Source organism: Zootoca vivipara, chromosome 1 (assembly GCF_963506605.1).
Source record: "Zootoca vivipara chromosome 1, rZooViv1.1, whole genome shotgun sequence".
NCBI classification, from domain to species: Eukaryota; Metazoa; Chordata; class Lepidosauria; order Squamata; family Lacertidae; genus Zootoca; species Zootoca vivipara.
In genome coordinates this window covers 22,966,283-22,988,338 of record NC_083276.1, presented here as the reverse complement: position 1 = coordinate 22,988,338, position 22,056 = coordinate 22,966,283, and the positions used below count along the sequence as shown (strand labels likewise).

Below are 22,056 nucleotides of genomic sequence, written 5' to 3'. Positions count from 1 at the left end.
AAGATGCTTCATTTTTTCCTTCTTGCAAAGCTCTAAAGTGGAGAGAAAGGTACTCATATATTCTAGGTGTCCTTAAGGCTGCAATCCTACATTACACTTACCTGAGGAGTAAGCGCTATTGGAATCAGTGGGACTTACTTCTGAGCAAGCATGCCTAGGCTTGGAGGACTGCAAATATCGCTGGTCATGTCACTCCTACTGCTTGTAATAAGCACAAAAAATTGAGAGCTTAAGACCAGTTGCTTCAGATTAAGTTCAGCTGTTTCACTTCCAGTACGAACACTGCCACATTATAATTATAGCCTCTCTGGCTCAGTGCGCAAGCAGGCAAAACTCCATGTTTACACACACACACACACACATTACAGCCAAGTGTTCATTCTCTGCAGCTACCAACTTTTTGCCTCCAAAACAGCAGGGCAGAAGGATTCTGCAGAATGGGTTAAGAATCAAGCTCCAGGGATCAAAGGGAGGGGGAGAAGGAGACACAAAAGGAGATTCCATCCCAGTGAAACAAATTTAAATGAAACGAGAGTGAGCGATGGATATGATAAGCATGACTTAGAAGAAAGCATGAAGAATGACATCATACACCAATCAGTAGAGTTGCTATACTGAGCCCAGAGAATAATAATAAGCAAAAATAGACAAGGCTTTAGTGCATTTTAATTATCTCAAACCAGGGTATTAAACGAAACAAGCTGCAACACATATACAAAGAAGCTTGAATTGGTGTAACACAAAAACATCCATACTCAATCTTCATAGTTCTTTCTTTCCCAAAAGTCAACTTCCAAATACACCTATAAGCATCAAGTCTGACTTCTGTGCTCAAGATTAAGCATCCACCTTACAATCTAAAGCATATCAACCCAGAAGTAAGTCCTAATGAACTCAAGGGGACTTACTCCCAGGTAAGTGGGGTTAGGACTGTAGCTGTAGGCCATCTTTCTACCACACCAATATGATCCACAACAGGCTACACTTCTACCAAAGGCGTAAGGCAAACCATTTGATTATTTAAGAAAGGAGTTGGTACCTGTTCTATTCTTTATTCATTTACTTTTGTATGGTTGCAAAAGTTGTATGATGAAGCACATTGAAAGTTTACCTACCCTAGCACCAACTGCAGTTGTTCTCATGAAATACATCATGCTACGTACACCTTATGAAGTTTTTAACAGGAAGTGTGGCATACAATTTTTATGCAGGTCAGCAAACATATACTCTAAGAGGAAGGCTTTCTGCTTTAAAAGAAAAAGCATCTGAGAAGTGAAACTTGGCTCTTTAAAAAAAGAGTCAAACAAGTGTTTAGCAGAACCTCTAATTTAAAAACACTGTGTTACACTTTTCAGAGAATAGTCCACCCAACACAATACATTTTGATTGAGTTTTGGTGCTGTCAAAGAGATACTTTATAACAAGGGAATGTTATAATTACATAAGAGGTAATTAGAGATGGGGATGGCAGAGAAAGATTACCGTGCAATAAAGAATGGATAAAATTGGACGACGTAGATGAAAACTAAAAATCTTAGGGGGACAAGTTATTTCATATTGAACTCTGTAAAGCCAAGCTCAGCAAATGAAAACAAAAGTGTAACTTATTAGGTTTTTTAAAAAGTAGTTTTAAAATGCAAAAAGTTGGAAATTACATACCCAGTTCCCTTCCCAATGTGGTGGAAAAGATTTTTATTCCCCAGAAATCACTTCCATATTCCTGTTGCTCTAGTAATTTTTAAACTTTTTATTTGTACTTACCATTTAATGGGAAGTTATTTCAGAAAATATTTCCCTTTAAATGAATCGAAGCACTCAAGTATTGAGGGGGTGGGAGAGGGATGCATGGAAAAATAAGCCCTAAATGATACCACACTTTGTGCGGGTCCCTAAAACATCATTTATACCCTCCACCCCACTCACCACTTGGGAGTAGTGTAGCCAAATGAGTTGAGTACAAACAGAACACATGTCCCATGAGCAAGCTTTTAAATAGGAAAATTATATCATGGCTGACAACATAATTTAATTGCACTGTTGCTATGACGACATGCTGCTCTCTTTCAGTTTAATTTGCTTACTTGCCCGCGTTCTCCCAAAGGGCCATATCATACCACCAATTTTCACACAAAAACTAGTGACTTATCTTTAAGAGACGGGTACAGGGGCTACAAATCCTGCAGCTCTCGAGCAACAAGCTTAATTGCACGGTGGCGTGCAAGACTGACCAAAGTTAGTTAAAGCTGCAATCCTCAAATCTTTAGTATAGCAGACACAGCGGAGGGAACTTCACCATATTTGCCACTTTAAAGCATGTGATATTGGGGAAGCAACGCAAAGCAATGCATACTAGGAGTGGATGCAACTGAATTCAATTTAGGATCACATTGTAAACACCTTGGAGGTTCTACTAATAATAGTTTGTTAAAACAATGAATATGCTACTGGGAAACGTCACATTTGAACAAAACAAACCTGAAGCTGCTTTAGGCCGTACACATTTCAACAGCAACAACCTTGCTTTAGTCAGCTGGTTCTACATGTTTTGACTCCACTGTAAACATTTGAAACATGTCGCTGTTTTGCAAACGCTGCAAAGGACGTGCAGGGTTTTGTTTTTAATATAAAGGAGGACAACCATTTCCAGGAGGGATTCAAAACTTCTTCTTTTTTCCCTTCACCTTGAAATCCAGGAGCCTCACGTCACAATTCCATACGGAGGACATGGAAAAGTTCCCAGTACCTTGCGAGGACAGACAATCACGTAGCCTCTAAGTTACGTTAGAGGGGAGAAATCCTAGCCCTGGATTTAAGTGTGTGTGGAGGGGGACTCAGAAACACATTTTTTTTTAAAAAAAAAAAAGATGTTTCACAACCCCAGCCAAGCTTTCCACCATCAGACTCCAGCTCTCAATCTGCTTCTCTCCTGCACTTCATACTTCACACGAATCAGAGGAGGTGCTGCAGTTAAGCAAACATTTTTTAATCTGCTGCCAGTTAAGTAGCTCCATCAGATATGTCCACAGCTGCAGTGCTTAGGGGCAAGTCTAAAAGCAAACTTTATTGTTGTAGAAGAAAGGCACAATATCTCTTGCATTCTCGGTTGTAAAACTGACATGGCAGAATCAGACAAGAAGCGGTGAGTAAGGAAATCAAGCCAGATCACTATTAATGCTTCTCGGGACTTATATATACATTACAGGCCAGGCTCAAACAGATGTGTATCTTTTAAAAACATACAACGGGTGCGTCATTTGGAAGGGACTAAAAAGACAACCAGCCAGGGACAGTTTTCCTCGCTGCACTTTGCTACACTCCCTACTGTACTTGTCAAAAACATTTGAAGGGGAGAAGGAGCTCGCGGATTGGCTGGGATTCGAATCAATCAATGGCGTTGCTAGGAGACTGCAAAACTGCTCCTATAAAGTGCCATTTGCAGCAAACATACCTTCAATGCTGTTCAGATGTCATAAACCTTGTACTGCCCCCCATTACACCATAATAAATGCAAAAAAATAATAATCCTCAAAACAAACTTATGAACTAACTTCAGGAACTAAATGCACTTTTTAATATATATACTGTATATGACTTTTTAATATATATGAAAGATTAGAAGAAGAATATTGAAATTGGCTTCCTCCACTGGAGAATAACGAGAGGATTTTAAAACAAGATAAATAAAGAACAACACTCCCCACTCCACCCCCGCCTTAAAAAAGAGTTCGATAATAAATGCACTACAGGGGGATAAACCACTCTCAAGCCAATGGGCAAAAATAGCACACAAATGCTTTTAAAGGTTGGAGCATTCCTCGACTGGGCACAATTTCCCCCCTCCCTTCCTAACTTTCCATACAATGCCAACTCTATTCGCCAACAGTCTTCGGAAATCGGGAAGCTCTACTAGCAGCAACATTACATATTCGGGTCGTGCCTGCAACTCTCAGCTCGATCCGCTTCCTGCTTTCCTTCACACGGGAGTTTCGGGGTGGAGGGGGAGTCGAAATTAAGACGACCAGCACGTTGCTTTTTCAGACATCCCGAACTAACTGGTTCCCTTCTTGTAGAGCTGACCCACCTTATCATGCGTGCGTGTCTCTCCCTTCTCCCTCCCCCCCCCAAAAAAACCCCACTCCGGCTTCTTCTTCTTGCCGATTTCATTGCAGAGAATCTTACGCAATCTTCCCAACAAGGGAACCATGAATTAAAAAAGAAAAGAAAAATCCACACACAGAGCAAGACACAAAAAACAACGAGCAGCAGCAGCAGCAAGCATACACAAAGATTTTTTTAAAAAATAATAATAATAATATAGATAAATCCCCAAACTTACCTGGCTTGGAAGAGCTCTAGATTTTTACTGCTGCCTTTTCCATGGTCATTATGCAAACTTTTCATCCGACTGAACGAGGCATCGCTTCCTCCCCCAGCCTGGAGCCAACAATGTGGCCGAAGGGAGAGAGTGGGGGGGAGAGAGAGAGAGAAGGGGAGCCAGGAGCCGTGGGGAGGGGGGGAGCATGGGACCCTGCTGCAATTCCCCCCCCCTCTTCGCTTCGCCCTCCTACCTACCAACCCTCCCTGCCTACCTCTCCCCCCCTCCCTGCCTGCCTTTCTGTCTGCCCGCCTGTCTACACTACTCCCGATTGGAGTAGCGGTTTGGGTCGGAGCGAGCCGAAGAACGCCAAATTGTTTCCACTGCAAACAACAAAAAAAGGCAACACATGACCACGGGTGGGAGGGAGCGGGGAGAGAGAGGGGGGGAGAGGGAGACAGAGAGAGAAACGTGGGCAGGGCCAGCCGAGACTAGCCGCCACAGCGGGAAGGAGGAGAGGGCTGGGCTAGGACCGGGGGAAGAGGAAGAGAGAGGAAGGTCCCTCGCCTTTAGTGCGCCGCGAGCGCAATTGCGCGGCAGGAGAAACGAAAGGAAAGAAAGCGCGGCGCGCGGAGCTCGGGGGCGCACGCAGCCCTCGGCGGAGGTCGCCAAAGCAAAGGGCGCTCCATGCCCTCCTCCTCCTCCTCCTCGCCTGCCCCGACTGAGGCCTGTGATCCCCTCACAGGAAATTCTCAGGCTGCTTCTGCCTGCCGCCGCCTCTTTTGGCCTGTTTCCCCCGGCTCTCCTCTCCACCACTTGGAGAGTCCTAAACGTTGCACGAACCCACCTCCTTCGCTTCTTCCGACTGGCTTTTCCGTCTCCCCTCCACCCTGCTTCCCACCAGCCTACGTGGTATGTGGATGAGCTTGAAAGTCACTTCAGGGAAAGGAGAGAGAGAGCGCGCCTGGGTGTGTGGTGTGTGTGTGTGTATGCGCGCGCACACACACGCGACTCGGCTTCACCTCTCGAACAGCAAACCGGTCAATAGTTTTGTATTTCGAAACCCTTCAGCAAAAAGACAGCAGACAGCAAGTTTGAAAGTCGGCTTCAACTTGGTGAGAAGACCAGAGAGAGAGAGAGAGAGTCTCTTGGGTCACATTAAGAGGAGCAGTGCTGGAGCAGCCCAAAGGCCTATCTATTTTGGTTGCACAGCAGCCAGCCAGAAGATGTCCTTTGGGAAACCCGCAAGCAGGCCATACCTTACAACAGCTCTCTCCGACTCACAACCTAACTGAGGCAACTTGGCTGGTAGCCAACAAATCCTTTACAATCCTATGCATGGTGATCTGATAGTAACCTCCACTGGACACTGGGAGATTGACTTCTGAGTAAACTTGTAGAGATTGCAGTGCCATTGTGCAGAAGCCTTCATGGGACAGAGTCCACTTCAGATGTATGAAGGGTTCTCAGTTGGCAGATTTTATGTATTTATAAGCAAGTGAGAGAGAACTGTAAACAGAAGGGATAAAAGGCCTGAAATGCAAGAGAAGCTAAGTTTTCTGTTGCCAACTCATTGTAAAGTTACAGTGTAAACAGTTAAATCTTGAAGTGCGACCCTATAACCACTTTTCCTGGGAGTAAGCCCCATTGGACCTACTTGCAAGTAGACATGGACAGGCTTGCACTGTCTTTTATTTATATCTTATCTCCTCGAACTCTCACTTTAAAAGACCAGCTAAAGAATGCAGCAGAAACGGTTGTGATTTCTGAAGGCTATTTCAGTCCTCCTCAACCCAAGCATTGATTTCCATCCTGGAGAAAATATATGTATTTTATGGACTATAAAAGTACCTGTTTGCCACAATGTAAATTAATCAGGAAAGCTGAAGCTCCCCAAAATTACCATACACCATGGGGGAGAACAAAGGACAAGCCACACACACCAGTGCTGAAATTTTAGCAAAATACTCCATCCTGGGCATGTTTACTCCCAATGAAGGCCTCACTGAGTTCAGTGAGCACATACAGGAACCAGATACTGTATATGTATGTACCAGATACTGTGTATGTATTGAAGGTTAGAACATCTAATGCGGCAAGCACAACTAATTAAGCAGAGATGGCCCAAGATATGTCAGCATCTGAAGCAGAAAATTTAAGCAATGCCCACCATGGTAGGAAAAACGAACAGACAAAACAAGTATGACCTTGCAACGAAATGTTGCAGTGTGGAATGCTTCTGTTAAGGATTCTAACCACTCCACTCCATTCCATTCCATCCCTGCTCTGCCTGGTCCCACCCCCGCCCAACACTCAGCTTTCTGTACCTAGTGAGCATGTTTGGAGGTTTCTCCCTTTAGGTTTCTCCCTTTTTTCGGTTTTGGAAGGTGGGGTGGACACCTGTGATCTTTCCCAGTTACATTAACATCTTGGATTTCCCCACTGATGATACAGCTGTCTTCTGTCCCTGGGGACGTACAATGAAATAACTCTTTCCCCCTTTTTTTAAGGACAGAGACATAACTCTACTTTGTTCCAGCCACTCTGTTCTACTCTCCCCACTCAGGTATCAGGTTCCTCACTCCCCATGCCCTTCTCTCTGTCTTCTGTGCCATAGAGTTACTGTCAGGCTGTTTACTGGGGTCCCGTCCCCGCCGCAGACTTTTTTTTCTTAACTTCTGCATACTTGGGGGTTACTTACCCCCCCCCCACGTTCTGCCACTACTCTCTTGTGCATTGCTGCTGTGGGTTTTGTTACATAAGCACAGGAAGCCTCAAATTGGTATTAGTGTGCAGGTTGACAATTTGCTGCCCTTTAATAAGTATCCTGAAATTGGTCACGGGTCATCTGGCAGGTTGCCTAACTATGGAGTGAGCTACGCCCCTGCCTGAGGACGTGGTCTGTTTAACAAGTTTGTGGCACGCTCTGTGTGTTTGTCAGCTATTTGTCAGTTTCAACCCTGGCCTTGTTGACATGGATAGAAAGGATTACAAGTTGTGTAGGCACTTCTTACCCCTTTTCCCCTCCCACAGTATTCCGTGCCTGCTCAATTATAACTTGTGCAATATCTTAAAGTGTTGCAATTCTACTACAACTGGGTTCCACAACAAGCTGCAGGGTCAGTCTATGAACACTTAGGCTCTGAGGTTTTTTTTATGCAAGTATTTTTCTCAACAGCCTTTCCATGGCTCTTCCGAATCATCCAAGCCATCTAAGGTGAGGTTGAGATCTTCCTCCATCTTACGTCCCATGTTCTTTTTAATCAAGCAAGCCTTTTCCCATCTACCCCAGACTCTCCCCTCCTCCTTGAGTCAACTGCTGATCCAGAAAAGGATCTAACAGCCTAATCTGCACATTAACATTTCTTTCCATACAGAGGCTAAAGCAATCAGGATGAATTCATGCATTTCACTAGCCCAGATTTCCCCAAACTTGTGCTACAAAGCTAATGTTTCAGTTATGAGTCCTAAATTTGAAGGCCTCTTCCAGTGTTGCAGGACTTATATTGCCTTTTTGTTTAACTGCATTTTTAGTCTTTCATTTGAATTGCTGCGTTTTAGGATTTAGTTGTAATTTTTTAACTGGTTTAAATGTAAATTGCTTTGAGTTTCCCTTGTAAGAAAAGTGACACGATGATGATGTCGTGCCTGTGGCATTCAGACCTGAATTTGGGTGGGATCTACCAAGTGTCTCTGGTCTAAGGTCATAAGAAACCAAGGTCCAGGCCTTTTATTCACATATAGGCATCTTAGGGGTTTTTAGAGCACAGTTTTGTTCTTTTCCGGGTGCATTTCACAATTGTTCACATCAGCACTGCTTCATTAGTATCAGATTCATTTCTGTTTGTGTACCCACCAGGGCAAGTTGACCAAACGGGCAAATTTACCTTATGCAAAGGTGTTTCCACACTTTGGATAGAGACAAATTAGGAACAGCTTAAGGACTGCGGTCCGTAAGAAGCTGGTTTGAGAATCAACACGTTGAAAAAGTAGCATTGCATAGCAAAGTACAGGATATATATGCATTTCGGATAACCTTGTGTAAACATGGATTAAACCCGGCACTGTTAATGCAAGGAGTGCACATCAATGGAAAGAGTTTATTCAGTATGGGCAGGATCTAGCCAATGATAAAGCACTTTTGACTGGTAATGTAATTCCATACATAATTTACTTGGAGTAAATTCAAATAGAACAGAGTGGGACTAGCTTTTGAGCAAGATGCCTAAAATCAGGCTGCAATCCCAACTAAGCCTGTTTACCTGGGAGTAAGCCCCATTGAATTCAGTGGGACTTCTGAGTACTCATGGTTGAGATTGTAAGATCCTATTTATTTTAATGAGGGGTATGTGACGGGGTGAGCTTCCATTGCTTAGTCCCAGCTCCTGCTAACCTAGCAGTTCAAAAGCATGCCAAAAAGTGCAAGTAGATAAATAGGTACTGCTCAGGCAGGAAGGTAAACAGCGTTTCCATGTGCTGCTCTGGTTTCAGTGTTCCATTGTGTCAAAAGCGGCTTAGTCATGCTGGCCACATGACCTGGAAAAACTGTCTGCAGACAAACGCCGGCTCCCTCGGCACTGGCGGAGGAAGCCAGAGCGGCACCTGGGGCAGCAAACTCGGGGTTTGTCGGCGCAATGTTCAGCGCATGTGCAGACGTCGTGTGATGCTGCATCATGGGGTGCCCCCCCCCCGTGACTCCCAAGCCGAGCGTCGCGGTGGCGCCTGGTAAAAAGTTTCAGTCGGGGCTGCGGCAGCTGGCTTCCAGCAGCCGTAGCACCGAGCAAGGCTTCCTTTTTACCGGGCACCACCGCGGCGTTTGGCTTGGAAGTCACAGGGGGGGCGCACTGAGTGTCCCCCCCTCCAGTGTGGAACCCAGGGTGCCCCGCCCCCTTTGCTCCCCCTTGCTACGCCCCTGTCCCTCGGCCTGTAAAGCGAGATGAGCGCCACAACGCCAGAGTTTTCTGCGACTGTACTTAATTGCCAGGGGCCCTTTACCTTTACCTTTTTATGTTTAAGTTTTGCAATGTGCCCATATATTTAATGCCAGAAAAAGCAACCACCACTAATGAACACTATTGCATTCTTCAGACCGTATGCTACACTGTACATGCTTTTGCTCAGATGGGTATAAATCTCCATGGACATACAACAGTACAAACCAACGTAAAATAGAGCACGTATCTTCCTTGCATTCCTACCTGTCGCATACATACATGCAGAACTGAAATTTCACGTTGAAGGATATTTTATCAGAAAACTGTAATCTAGCCCCCCTCCCAGTTGCTAAAACCTCATTAAGCACTCACATGTTCATAATAAATCTCAATAACTGAGACAAAAACCCTTTTCCCTTTCGAATATCTTCTAATTAAAGATCTGGGCAACAGATTCTAATTTTAGTATAGGCCACAGAGAAAAATAAAATACCCTTTGCTAATTGAGTAATAGCACCGTTCTGATAGGCAGGAGCCTATGAATGACATCGCTTTATTATTGTATCCCTGTATCTTATAACTCCAGAACAGTGGCTGAAGCTTGTCCTGGATAATGTACAGCAGATTCCCACACTGCCCAAGGCAGCCCCCTGCAACATTGCCAATCTTACTTCCTACTAGCAACAGGAATTAATAAATAAAACAATGGCCCTTACAAAGCAAAATACCATTGTTCTTTTATCCTTGCTTGCCCTACAAGCATGCCTTTTTATCTAAAGCTAAAGCTGGACCTTGCATTAAGTCAAACACCCCTTATCTCATGGCCATTTTGTTGTTTTTAAGACTGCAACCCAAAGTTACCAAATGCTAACCCCACCCACAGAAATGTTTACACTCGAAAGAGCTCCGAGAGTCCTTTCAGAGAGCGATAAGTAGGTAAATCAACAGAAGAGGAGGCATTATCCCTCTATTTGCCACTGATGTCAAAAGTCAAGTGTCTCAAAAAACATGTAGGTCAATTTAATGACCACTGTTTTCAGTGGCAATAAACAGCAGCTCTTCTGGGGCATGATGGGCGGAGGGGAGCCAACGGGGAGTACACACACACACACACACTTTTAAATACATAGCTAGGAGAGGGGAAACCGGAATGGTCTTATTTATCCAAGAACCAGTTCTGTGCCATTTGATCTTAAAGGGGAAAACAGTCATTTGATTCTAAAGAGATCCATGGAGAGTTCTGTAACCTAAATTAGAACACAAGAGGAAGAAATCCCTGTGAGTTATGAAGGATTAAGCTTAAAATCAGTCTGACCAACTTTGTAGTTATTTTAGTGCAATGCTAGTGCAAGGTTAGCCTGCACAGGTCATTGTGTATAGGAATGGAATCTTAATTGTTGCAAGTGGTGATTAAATTACTACTTAGAATCACACCCAAGTTTGATTGGATTACATTCCAAGTTTCCTGCCCCCATTGCCAGCCCTTTCCCTACTTCTCAAATATCAGGCAGTCTACATGCACACATACAGTACAAATGCTTTCTAAAAGACACATGCTCTTCACTCAGGGGCATGTCTAATCTACCCTAAGGGTGCTTTCACACAATGGCACTTGTGTCAGTTGTTGTAAATGCAGGACATAATACCAAGGATAATTTGACCATAAAGCCTGCATTGGCTAATATGTACAATTGCATTACAGAAAGTAGTAGTAGAAAAACCACATCAGTCCTTACACCCTCCCTCCCTTACTCCCAATTTCCTGAAGTGGGTCAGTGGGTGGAAAGCAGGATGGGGAATCAGAAAATAAAGCAAGAGCGGCCTAGGCTTTTCCAGGGCGTCCCTGATTCCATACCCTCCAAGTGTCCCTATGTTCCAGGGACAGTCCCGAAATTATGAAATCCAGCACTTGTCCTGAGCGGCGGCGGCGGCAGGGATGACTGTGAGGGAGCATCCCATTGCTTCTCCATGGCCTCCTCCCTTGGGCAACTCGTAGCAGCTGCTGGAGAGCGGGCAAAGATGGGGAGAGGCTGCCTTTACCAAGGCCCAGCTCTGGGTGATGTGCTGCTCTGAGGTGCAGGCAGAGGGCAGGGCTGCCCTGGGCAGGAAGAAAGGGGGAGCAGAGCAGAGTGCAAGGAGTTTTGGTTTGTTTGTTTGTTTGTTTGTTTAATGCTTTGAGCGCCTGTGTCTAATCTTGCTCCTTTCTCAAAAAAAATAAAAGAATGCCGTGTGTTTTACTTTTTGTAAATCTACCCAAAAAATAAGATAAAATCGGGATTAGGAGGCTTTCTCAGGACGGTGGAGGGTGTGTGTGCTTTGTCCTATTTAAGCAGTGGTGATGGCACTCATCCTTCTTCTGATAGGAAATGCTCTGTGAGGGGAGTCAAAAACTGGGGGTTGGGGGAGTGATAAATGCCCCTGTTTCCATCTGAGGAATGTTGGAGGGTAGATTCTGTGCAATAAACATGCAATGATACCTTTTTTGTTGTTGTTCTTGCTGCGAGTTACTTAGCTATGTTCTCATACTGCTGCAGTGCAGGTTTTACAGATACCACATTTCCCTTGCACAAATATATAATAATACTTTCGCAAGGAAAACGCAATTATTCGCTTGCATAGCACAATCAGCATGACTGCCACAAGCACCTACTGGTTTTGAAGTGCATGTGCACTTGCAGCGCTATGAAGTAAAGAAAGTGACAAATGGGTTCTCCAGACATTATCCAGGTTACCTTGGCAGCAGGTTGACAAGCGAAATGAAATTGACAAGGCTGGTGTTTTGTCTCCACCTCAGCAAAGAATCTCGGCTAAGATGAAGCCTGCAGAACCCCCATAAGACTTTACCTGGATTCATTGCACAGTTGGAGAGCAAATTCACACTATAAACTTAAATGGGTTTAACACATGTTGCTTTTTCCCAGGAGACTAAAAAAAAAAAATTCACTCCCCATCCCCAGGATTCTTTCAGTGAAATCATTACAATTAAACTAGTCCCGTAATGTAGAGCTGCATGCCTAGAGACAGAGCCTAAGAGCATCTAGAGCAGGCATGCCAAAGCTGCGGCCCTCCAGATGTTTTGGCCTACAACTCCCATGATCCCTAGCTAGCAGGACCAGTGGTTGGGGAAGATGGGAATTGTAGTCCAAAACATCTGGAGGGCCGTAGGTTTGACATGCCTGATCTAGAGGGCCAGAGTTTCCTACGCCTCCTTTAAGGACGGAAATTTAGGCTGTGTACACATTACCATTTACTCTGGCTCCAGTGCAGTCCTACTGCTCCCCCCCCCCAATTCTTATACACACAACATTACCCAGGATGCAGAGCCACCCTGCGGTTTCTTGTGAAATACTGTGGTTTGATGCACTTTCCCCCCTAAGCCGGCTTCAATCCGAGTTGAGATCAGTAGCAGAAAACGAACCAGGCAAGTGGCACCGGGAAGATATCCTCTGTCCACCCCCAGGGCCGTCTTAAGCTCATCTGGCGCCATGGTGTAGGGATCCCTCCGGCGCCCCCCACCCCCACGGGGGGTCCCCCCACCTTCCCACACGTGTGCCCATTGCCTCGCCTGCGCTTTCCTCAGCTGTGCATGGTGCACTGGTGTTCCCAATTAATTCGCTCTTTAAATAAAAATAAAAATTATCACCATGCTGAGAACTAAATACATCTGGACCTCCAGCTCTTCCCCTCCATTAAAAAAAAAGGAAAGCTCTTCTCTTCCCTGGAGGCGCTGGGACTCTAAGCAAAGTGTGGTGAGCTGCTCGCCCCCCACCCCCCAGGTACTCACCTTCATTTTTCCACCCCACCCCACCCCCAGCGATGTGCAATGGCCAGAGGAGGCAAGACCCTGCCCTTCTGTGAGTCCGATCCAAAAGCACTGACCGCAACGAATGGGGAACGAATGGCCACGGAAGAAGGTGGATCCAGAGGAGATTTGGGGTTAAATCCTGGAAGCTGGGGGGGGGAGGTTGGCAGGGCCAGGAAGAGGAGAGCACAGCCTGCAGAGAGGCCCGGCGTCCTGGCCGCTCCATCGTTTTAAGAGAGGGATGGTGTGCTTCCCTCTCTTATAATAATAAGTCCTGTTCCTCAAGTGGATCTCTACATGTGTGTGTTGAGTACAACCCAATGTGGTACGAATTTTTACCAGCCCTTCGTCGTAACATCACAGGGTGGGCTACTACACTGTGAAACTTCAGTTATAAAACCATTTGTTATCTGAAGAATAGGACGGTTAAAGCAATTGCAAAGGTAATCCCATGCACTGTTAAAGGGAGATAATCCCACAGGCAGGAAGGATATATTTTCATACTCCAAAGACATCAGCAGAGGAGAAGAATGTTAGCCCGCTCTGGAGCTCACTGTGTCCTAACAGAATAATCAGCAAGAGACAGAAAATACTGCTTACCTGTATAGAGCACTTGGATGTTCCCCAATGTCTTTTCCTGTAGTAGTGTGAAAACTGATAATAAATATCTGTAAATTGACCTGAAGAATCCATTTCCAGTCATTCAGGAAACTCATACAAACCTGATGCAGACTAATTTATTGACAGAAAGCTTGTTTCTGAATAACTTTCTGGACAGATTAGTATATAATCAAGGTTATACAGTCACCCTATTGCTTCCCGTTAAGGACCATCCAAGTTATCACTTACACTTAAGCTATGATACAGGAAAATCTAGAGAGAGCTGAATTTACTGAGAAAATGAGCATCACAGCAAATCTTTTAACAAGTATACATGAGGTCAACAACAATCAGAGGGAGTAAATTATACGTCTGCGGCTTGTGTACATTTTTTTAAAGAAAAATGATTTTCACGTAATAAAATGTGCTGTAAAGTGTTTTTGTATAAAACAGTCTCCTTATAATAACTTGCTCTGATGGATGTTGCTATTCTAGTTACATGCACTTCCCAACTTATAATGAAAGCTGTATACTTTGCCCTAAAATTATATACTTCTCGTTCACTGTCAGTAAACATTACAGACCTAATCAAGAATATATTGATTCATGAATGGTGGAGAAAAAACACACAAGTGGCTGCAGGATGGAAAGGGCAAGGAAAGGAAAGAAAAGGCAGGGATAAAAAGATTTTTTAAAAAACCCAACCCCCAAAAAACCCAAAGCCACAGCAAAAGGATTTAGGTTTATTGTCAAAACACAAAAGTTTGTCTACATACAGATTTAGCCAAGGACCTGGTAAAGAACAGGGGTGTTTTGTTTTTGTTTTAATTTTTGTTTTATTAACCTGGGACATCGTCCTGGAGGGACATTATTTAGGAATAGAGGAAGCTGCCTTATATTGAGTCAGTCCATTGGTCCATCTAGCTTAATAGTGTCCACACAGACTCTCCAGGATTTCAGGCAAGGATCTCTTCCAGCCCTACCCTGGAGATGAAGTTGAGACCTTCTGCTTTCAGAGCAGATGCTCTACCAGCGAGCTGCAGAGATTTTCCCAAATTTGATTCAGGTAAACTGATAAACAAGATGAAACTTTTGACAAAATATTTAGCATCAAGTACAGGTCACTCAGGGTCGTGGGTGGTGCTGTGGGTTAAACCACTGAGCCTAGGGCTTGCCGATCAGAAGGTTGGCGGTTCAAATCCCCGCAACGGGGTGAGCTCCCGTTGCTTGGTCCCAGCTCCTGCCCACCTAGCAGTTCGAAAGCACGTCATGTGCAAGTAGATAAATAGGCACCGCTACAGCGAGAAGGTAAACGGCGTTTCCATGTGCTAATCTGGTTCGCCAGAAGCGGCTTTGTCATGCTGGCCACATGACCTGGAACCTGTACGCCGGCTCCCTTGGCCAATAACGGGAGATGAGCGCCGCAACCCCAGAGTCGGCCACAACTGGACCTAATGGTCAGGGGTCCCTTTACCTTTACAGGTCACTCGAAAGTCACACATTTAACTTGTGAGCATTCAACTTTACGTGCTTGGTAAATAAAATAAAATCAGGGTGGGCAGCCAGGAAAAAAGAATTTGAATCCATTGCATTTGGACTATACATTTGGTTTTACCCGCTATCCCCGGAATGTAACCATAACAGAAGCTGAAAGTTGCCTGTAGTGTGTTGGTTCTTATTCCAGACAGATAGCCATGTCACTTGTTTACAGGAAACACACAAAACAGGGAATCTTGTGGCACCTTAAAGATTACATACATGGCTTATTGCAGACTTTGATTGTATGCAGGTAGGTAGCCGTGTTGGTCTGAGTCGAAGCAAAATAAAAAAATTCCTTCAGTAGCACCTTAAAGACCAACTAAGTTTTTATTTTGGTATGAGATTTTGTGTGCATGCACACTTCTTCAGATACACTGAAACAGAAGAGCCAAACCCTTATGTATATTCAGAGGGTGGTGGGGGTGGTGGGAATGGGTGATGGGCTGATAGGAGTGGTAAACCTGTTGATGGCTGTTAACAACTGCTGATGACTGCAATAGGTCCTGTGGGGGAAAAGCAAGGGCTGAGGCGCTAAAGAAAGCTTGATCATGCATAATGAGATAAGAATCCTATGTCTTTGTTCAAACCAGGTCCCTCCATGGTTTTGAGCTTGGTGATAAGTTGTAATTCAGCAACTTCTCTTTCCAGTCTATTTCTGAAATTCTTTTGTAGTAAGACAGCTACTTTGAGATCTTGTATAGAATGTCCTGGGAGATTGAAGTGTTCTCCTACTGGTTTTTCAGTCTTATGGTTCCTGATGTCAGATTTATGTCCATTTATCCTTTGGCGTAGGGTTTGGCCTGTTTGTCCAATATAGAGAGCTGAAGGGCACTGTTGGCATTTGATGGCATACACAATGTTAGAAGATGAGCAATTAAATAGTCCTGAGATGGTATGTTGGATGTTGTTGGGGCCAGTAATGGTGTTGTCCGGGTGTATGTGGCAGCAAAGTTGGCATCTGGGTTTATTGCAGGCTCTGGTACCAGTGTCCATGTTAAGTCTGGTGGTTGTATTATTGTGGGTGAGGAGTTGTTTAAGATTGGGTGGCTATCTGTAGGCAATGAAAGGTCTTCCTCCCAGAGCTTGAGAAAGGGAGCTGTCATTGTCCAGGAGAGGCTGTAGATCTCTGATGATGCGTTGTACTGTTTTAACTTGGGAGCTGTATGTGATGACTAGTGGTGTTCTGTTATTTTCTTTTTTGGGTCTGTCTTGCAGCAGGTTCTCTCTAGGTATCAGTCTGGCTCTGTTGATCTGTTGTTTAACTTCATCAGGTGGATATTTTAGTCCTAAAAAGGTTACAACCGCATCTGTTCCAACTCTACTGACAGAGAATCTCACCTAAGAAATCTACAGCAAACCTTCACCATTAGGTATTTAATTTAATTCACAGTTGCTCAAAGTGCCACTAATATGGATTAAAACTCTACAGACAAGGTGGGGTTTTTTTTTCTTATACTAGGAACAACTCTGGAGTATTCAGGTTATAAAATAAATTGGTGGGGGGTAGGTGTTTGTTTGTTTTTAAATGAAGTTTGAGAACTTTAGTCCCAATCACAAAGTTCATACCAGGCTCTTTCCATTGTTAACTTGTGTTTAATTTATAATCCTAATACTAATGGGAGAATTAGCCCAGTTATAGTTCCCATGATTATGGAGAAAGCTAGAGAGTTCCAGAAAAACGTCTACTTCTGCTTCATTGACTATGCAAAAGCCTTTGACTGTGTCGACCACAGCAAACTATGGCAAGTTCTTAAAGAAATGGGAGTGCCTGATCACCTCATCTGTCTCCTGAGAAATCTCTATGTGGGACAAGAAGCTACAGTTAGAACTGGATATGGAACAACTGAGTGGTTCAAAATTGGGAAAGGAGTACGACAAGGTTGTATATTGTCTCCCTGCTTATTTAACTTATATGCAGAATTCATCATGCGAAAGGCTGGACTAGATGAATCCCAAGCCGGAATTAAGATTGCCGGAAGAAATGTCAACAACCTCAGATATGCAGATGACACAACCTTGATGGCAGAAAGCGAGGAGGAATTAAAGAACCTTTTAATGAGGGTGAAAGAGGAGAGCGCAAAATATGGTCTGAAGCTCAACATCAAAAAAACCAAGATCATGGCCACTGGTCCCATCACCTCCTGGCAAATAGAAGGGGAAGAAATGGAGGCAGTGAGAGATTTTACCTTCTTGGGCTCCTTGATCACTGCAGATGGTGACAGCAGTCACGAAATTAAAAGACGCCTGCTTCTTGGGAGAAAAGCAATGACAAACCTAGACAGCATCTTAAAAAGCAGAGACATCACCTTGCCGACAAAGGTCCGTATAGTTAAAGCTATGGTTTTCCCAGTAGTGATGTATGGAAGTGAGAGCTGGACCATAAAGAAGGCTGATCGCCGAAGAATTGATGCTTTTGAATTATGGTGCTGGAGGAGACTCTTGAGAGTCCCATGGACTGCAAGAAGATCAAACCTATCCATTCTTAAGGAAATCAGCCCTGAGTGCTCCCTGGAAGGACAGATCGTGAAGCTGAGGCTCCAATACTTTGGCCACCTCATGAGAAGAGAAGAATCCTTGGAAAAGACCCTGATGTTGGGAAAGATTGAGGGCACTAGGAGAAGGGGACGACAGAGGACAAGATGGTTGGACAGTGTTCTCGAAGCTACGAACATGAGTTTGACCAAACTACGGGAGGCAGTGCAAGACAGGAGTGCCTGGCGTGCTATGGTCCATAGGGTCACGAAGAGTCGGACACGACTAAACGACTAAACAACAACAACAACAACATAGTTCCCATGTAGATAAATCCTTAAGCTATAAAGGTCACAAAATACCACTTCCTTATACTTTCTAGTTTTAATTCTTAAGTGGTCACTCCTTAATTGGAACAGATAGCTTCAGCAGTCTGTTGAATTCAACAACCACCCCATCCATCATTACATAAAGAATCTCTGCAGCTAGCCTTTTATGCTTTATTGGTTGTTATACCCAATACCATTTGTTATCAAAGTGACATTCAAATGTAGAATAAAACACAATAAATAATTTTAAAACAACCAGTAGCTATTCAGAAACTTTATTTATACTATAAAAACAAAGTAACAAAATTAGAGACCAATATTAAAGGGCTGTTGGAAAAATCTGCAATTGTCATGGTCTGGCTGGATGCACTATTGAGAGCCAGTGTGGTGTAGTGGTTAGAGGATTGGACTAGTACCATGAGAGGTCCGGAGGGTGGCAACACGAGAATGGGCCTTTTCTGTGATGGCTCCTTCTTTGTGGGATGCTCTCCTCAGGGAGGTCTGGCTGGTGCCTTCATTATACACCTTTAGATGCCAGGCGAAAATAATTCCTCTTCAACCAGACTTTTGGCTGATTGACATCCGATGCCCTTTTCATTGTGTCATTGGAGGGGGGGGTTATTGGTTTGTTATTGTTGTTCTTAGTTTTACCATGTATTTTGTGGGTTTCATTTTGTTATTTTAGGTTGTGAAGCACCTTGGGATCTGCAGATGAAGGGTGGTATACAAACTTAATGTATAGTAGTAGTACTACCTAGGATACTAGGCTTCAAATCGCTACTCAGCCGTTAAGCCTCACAGAGTGATCTTGAGCCAGACACTGCCTCTCTGCCTAAACTACCTCGCAGGGTTGTTGTTGAGTGGGAGAACCAAGTACGCCACCTTGCACTCTTTGGAGAAATGCAGTCAATCCATTTATCCTATGGCTGGGTCTGGCAGTGATGCTTCTGAATACCAATTGCTGGAAACTGCAGTTCATGTCGCTCTTGCAGGTTTCCCACAAGCACCCAATAGACTAGACGGGCCACTGACCTCATCCAGCAGGCTCTGTTTATGTTGTTATATTAATCTAGTTATTTGCATGCTTCCTGGTGTACAAAATAATTCTTGGATCAAGTGATGATCGGTGATGAAACATCTAAACAGATAGGCTCATTAAGCTTGCCCCTCTTCACACTCTTCCACATGCAAACAAGCCAACAGCAAACTTTGAAGCAAATTATGGCACTCCTAGACTAAAACAGCTGTCTGAGGTTTGAGGTTGAAAGCTTGTTAAAGATACAGGAACAGAAGTATTAACAATAACACACGTAGGTTAACAGGGGAAGTTTTTCACATCACTTCCTCTCCATCAGCTTCCCCTGCTAAACTTTTGCATGCAGCAGGGCAGAATTAGCAAAAAGAAAAATGGCAACCTCACTCCGTTTGCTTCTTCTTTATTTGCGTCACAAAGAGTAAAGCGATCGCTCTTGACAAGCAAGGCCTGCAACAAAACGTTGCAGTTCTGGAATGTTCTCGTTCAGGCTTCCAAGCCACCTAGCCATGCACTTTTTCAGGAGACTTCATCCCATTCCTTGAAATAGCTCAGTCGGTAGGTAGAGCATGAGACTCTTATTCTCAGGCTCATGGGTTCAAGCCCCACATTTGTCCGAAGATTCCTGCATTGCAGGGGGTTGGACTAGATGACCCTTGGTGTCATTCCAACTCTAAAATTCTATGATTCCATGATACTCCTCCTTTGTTTTTGGTTTCTCCCCGCATCCAAACAGCATTGCATGGCCTCTGAGCAGCCTCAATCCTAAATGGGCTGCTTTGGAGTCTCCTCATAAAAACACCAGGATTCTCCAGACCTGCTGGTTGCACGAAAATGACGGATAACTCAGAAGGAGGACAGCAGAGTCTACAATAAGAGGACCCAGGAGCCATATAATGCAACCACCAGCTCTCCGCTGAAGAAATGCCCAAAGCCTGAGAGTTACCAGACCAGCGCTGGGCAACAGAATGGGGGGTTTGAATAGGACACAAAAGAAAACCCCACGCTGAAAAGAGGCAGCCTAGCCTGCTACAAGCAAGCCAACTGCCAAACTGTCATTTTGCCATGCGGCTGAACAGAAGGGCCCATGTAATGACAACCACCAAACTCATTTAAACTCTGAAAAGGTGACTAATGAGCTCATTCATGCTGCCTATAAATTATTCACCACAACACTGACCCCACTCCAGACAAACAGCAAAGTAAACTTTAAACACAGAAATCCAGCTCTCTCCCGATGAGCCAGAATTAACGCCTGCAAAGAGTCTTACAATAACAACAGATAGCCCGGCTCGCTTCTGCTCTTTTGTCCGGAGTCATTCTTATGTCTACACTTTAAAAAAAACACACAAAAACTTGAATCAAGTTAAGGCAGACACAGCTGTTGCACATTTATTTCTCGGCTGCAGAAAGCAGGCCTTCCTCACACACACACCCTGCTCGTCCCCCTTCTCCCTATTAGTTATTACAGGCAATCGCATAGCACTATAAATAGCTTTAAATTATATTCTCCAGAAATTGAAGGCTGACCTTAAAACGGAACCTGGCTCTACGGATGCAAGAATACCGATACACATGTGATGAATGAGAAGCACTGCGACCAAAAGGAATAGACTACAGCGACAGTCACTTTCAATTATTTCAGCTCTTGATTACTCTTTCTTTACATTTGCTTCGGCTCTGAGTTGTACGAAAATGCCACCCAAGCTGGCACGGTTTGCGTGATAACTTGCACAATCCAGGGCAGAGCAATAAAATAATAATAATCATATTTTAATTTATTTTTAAAAACAAATCCTGCATTCTTTTTTTCCCTGGCCCAGATAATAAATGTAGCAACAGCCTTTCCTGTCCCTTCCCCCCTCCAAGGCCTTTACATTAATAAGAGCTATTTCCATCCACTTGTTTAACTCAAAGGCAGTGTTTGTGCAGTTAGCATCCTGAAATGTAGTACAGTAGTCAATGTTAGAGTACTTGCTGTAGATGTAAGCCATTTGCTTACGTGGGACTTTGCCCAACTTCGCACGTCGGTTTCCAAGCCCCTTTTTGCTAGTTCAGGCAAGCTGCTCACGCAGCTTTGGAAACTGCAGTTAAACCTTGGGCAAGTCAGCCTTGGACTGAGTGTGCAAAAGTTAAAAATGAAACTAACTGAAGGCCAAATTCCACCCTCCGATAAGTCAGCGCCTCTCCCCTCTGTGAAGCCAATGGGACTTGCATACAGACTGAATGCCAGACGATACTCGGAGGATAAGAAATAACTAGGCAAAAGCAAAAGAGGCAGTCTCTGGAGCAAGTTTTAGAAGTACTGCAGGAATATCCAGCTTGCAAGAGGTTTTACGCAACACACATAAACTAACGTGTAAGCATGCAAAGGGAAGCAGAGAAGTTTAACATTTGCACTTCATAAAGGTCCACACACACACAACTAACACCCTGATACAGTCATTTGGGGGGGGGGATACAGTTGCGCTGCTTGTTCCTCTTAGGCACATTTTGCTGCATTACTCTTTAAATTTTAAAAGGCACGATCACCTACCAGGAACTGCCACACTGAGCTTGTAATATGGCTCTTTCCATCCACTTCTTGGACTGGAGCATAAAATAACACTTCGGAATTCCCATTGTCGCCATTTGTAGAAAGGGAGAAAAGCAGCTGAGTTTGAAAGTGTGTGAATGAGAGAGAATCAAGGCAACGGCAACAAAGTATTTTGCAATCTTTGTGTACACGCACAAGTCTATGCCTGACAAGATTCTTGTATCTCCCATCTAGCTGAAGGGTGTTGGCAAAATCCTGCTTTGAAACTGTGTCACATGCCCTCATTCAACAACCTGTCTGACCAGCAGAGTTCAGCTCCTAGTTCATTTGGTGGCAAATGGAGAAGCTTCTGGTTCTAAGTCTTTCCACAGCAGCCGTGTGATTTTCGTAATGGCAACCGATGCCCGTTTGGCCTCCCAATTAAAAAAAAAGCACACATACACAAAAAAAGCCAGGACAACAGAGTTTTAAAAAACAACCTCTGTGGAACTTGAGT

The 22,056-nt window shown here is 44.2% G+C and overlaps 1 protein-coding gene across 4 annotated transcripts in view; it reads right to left on the bottom strand.

Annotated features, from left to right (window-relative positions):
* FOXN3 (forkhead box N3) overlaps positions 1-21,722 on the bottom strand; it is a 164,615-nt gene extending 142,893 nt beyond the window's left edge. The window contains exon 1 of one of the 4 annotated variants that reach the window (XM_035107446.2): positions 21,561-21,722. The gene's annotated coding sequence lies outside the window, so the exon portion shown is untranslated. Of the gene's footprint in view, positions 1-4,336; positions 5,277-21,560 lie in introns of those variants that run through there. The other 3 variants (XM_035107455.2, XM_035107437.2, XM_035107464.2) reach the window with 3 other exon arrangements.
* Between the last annotated feature and the right edge of the window lie 334 nt (positions 21,723-22,056).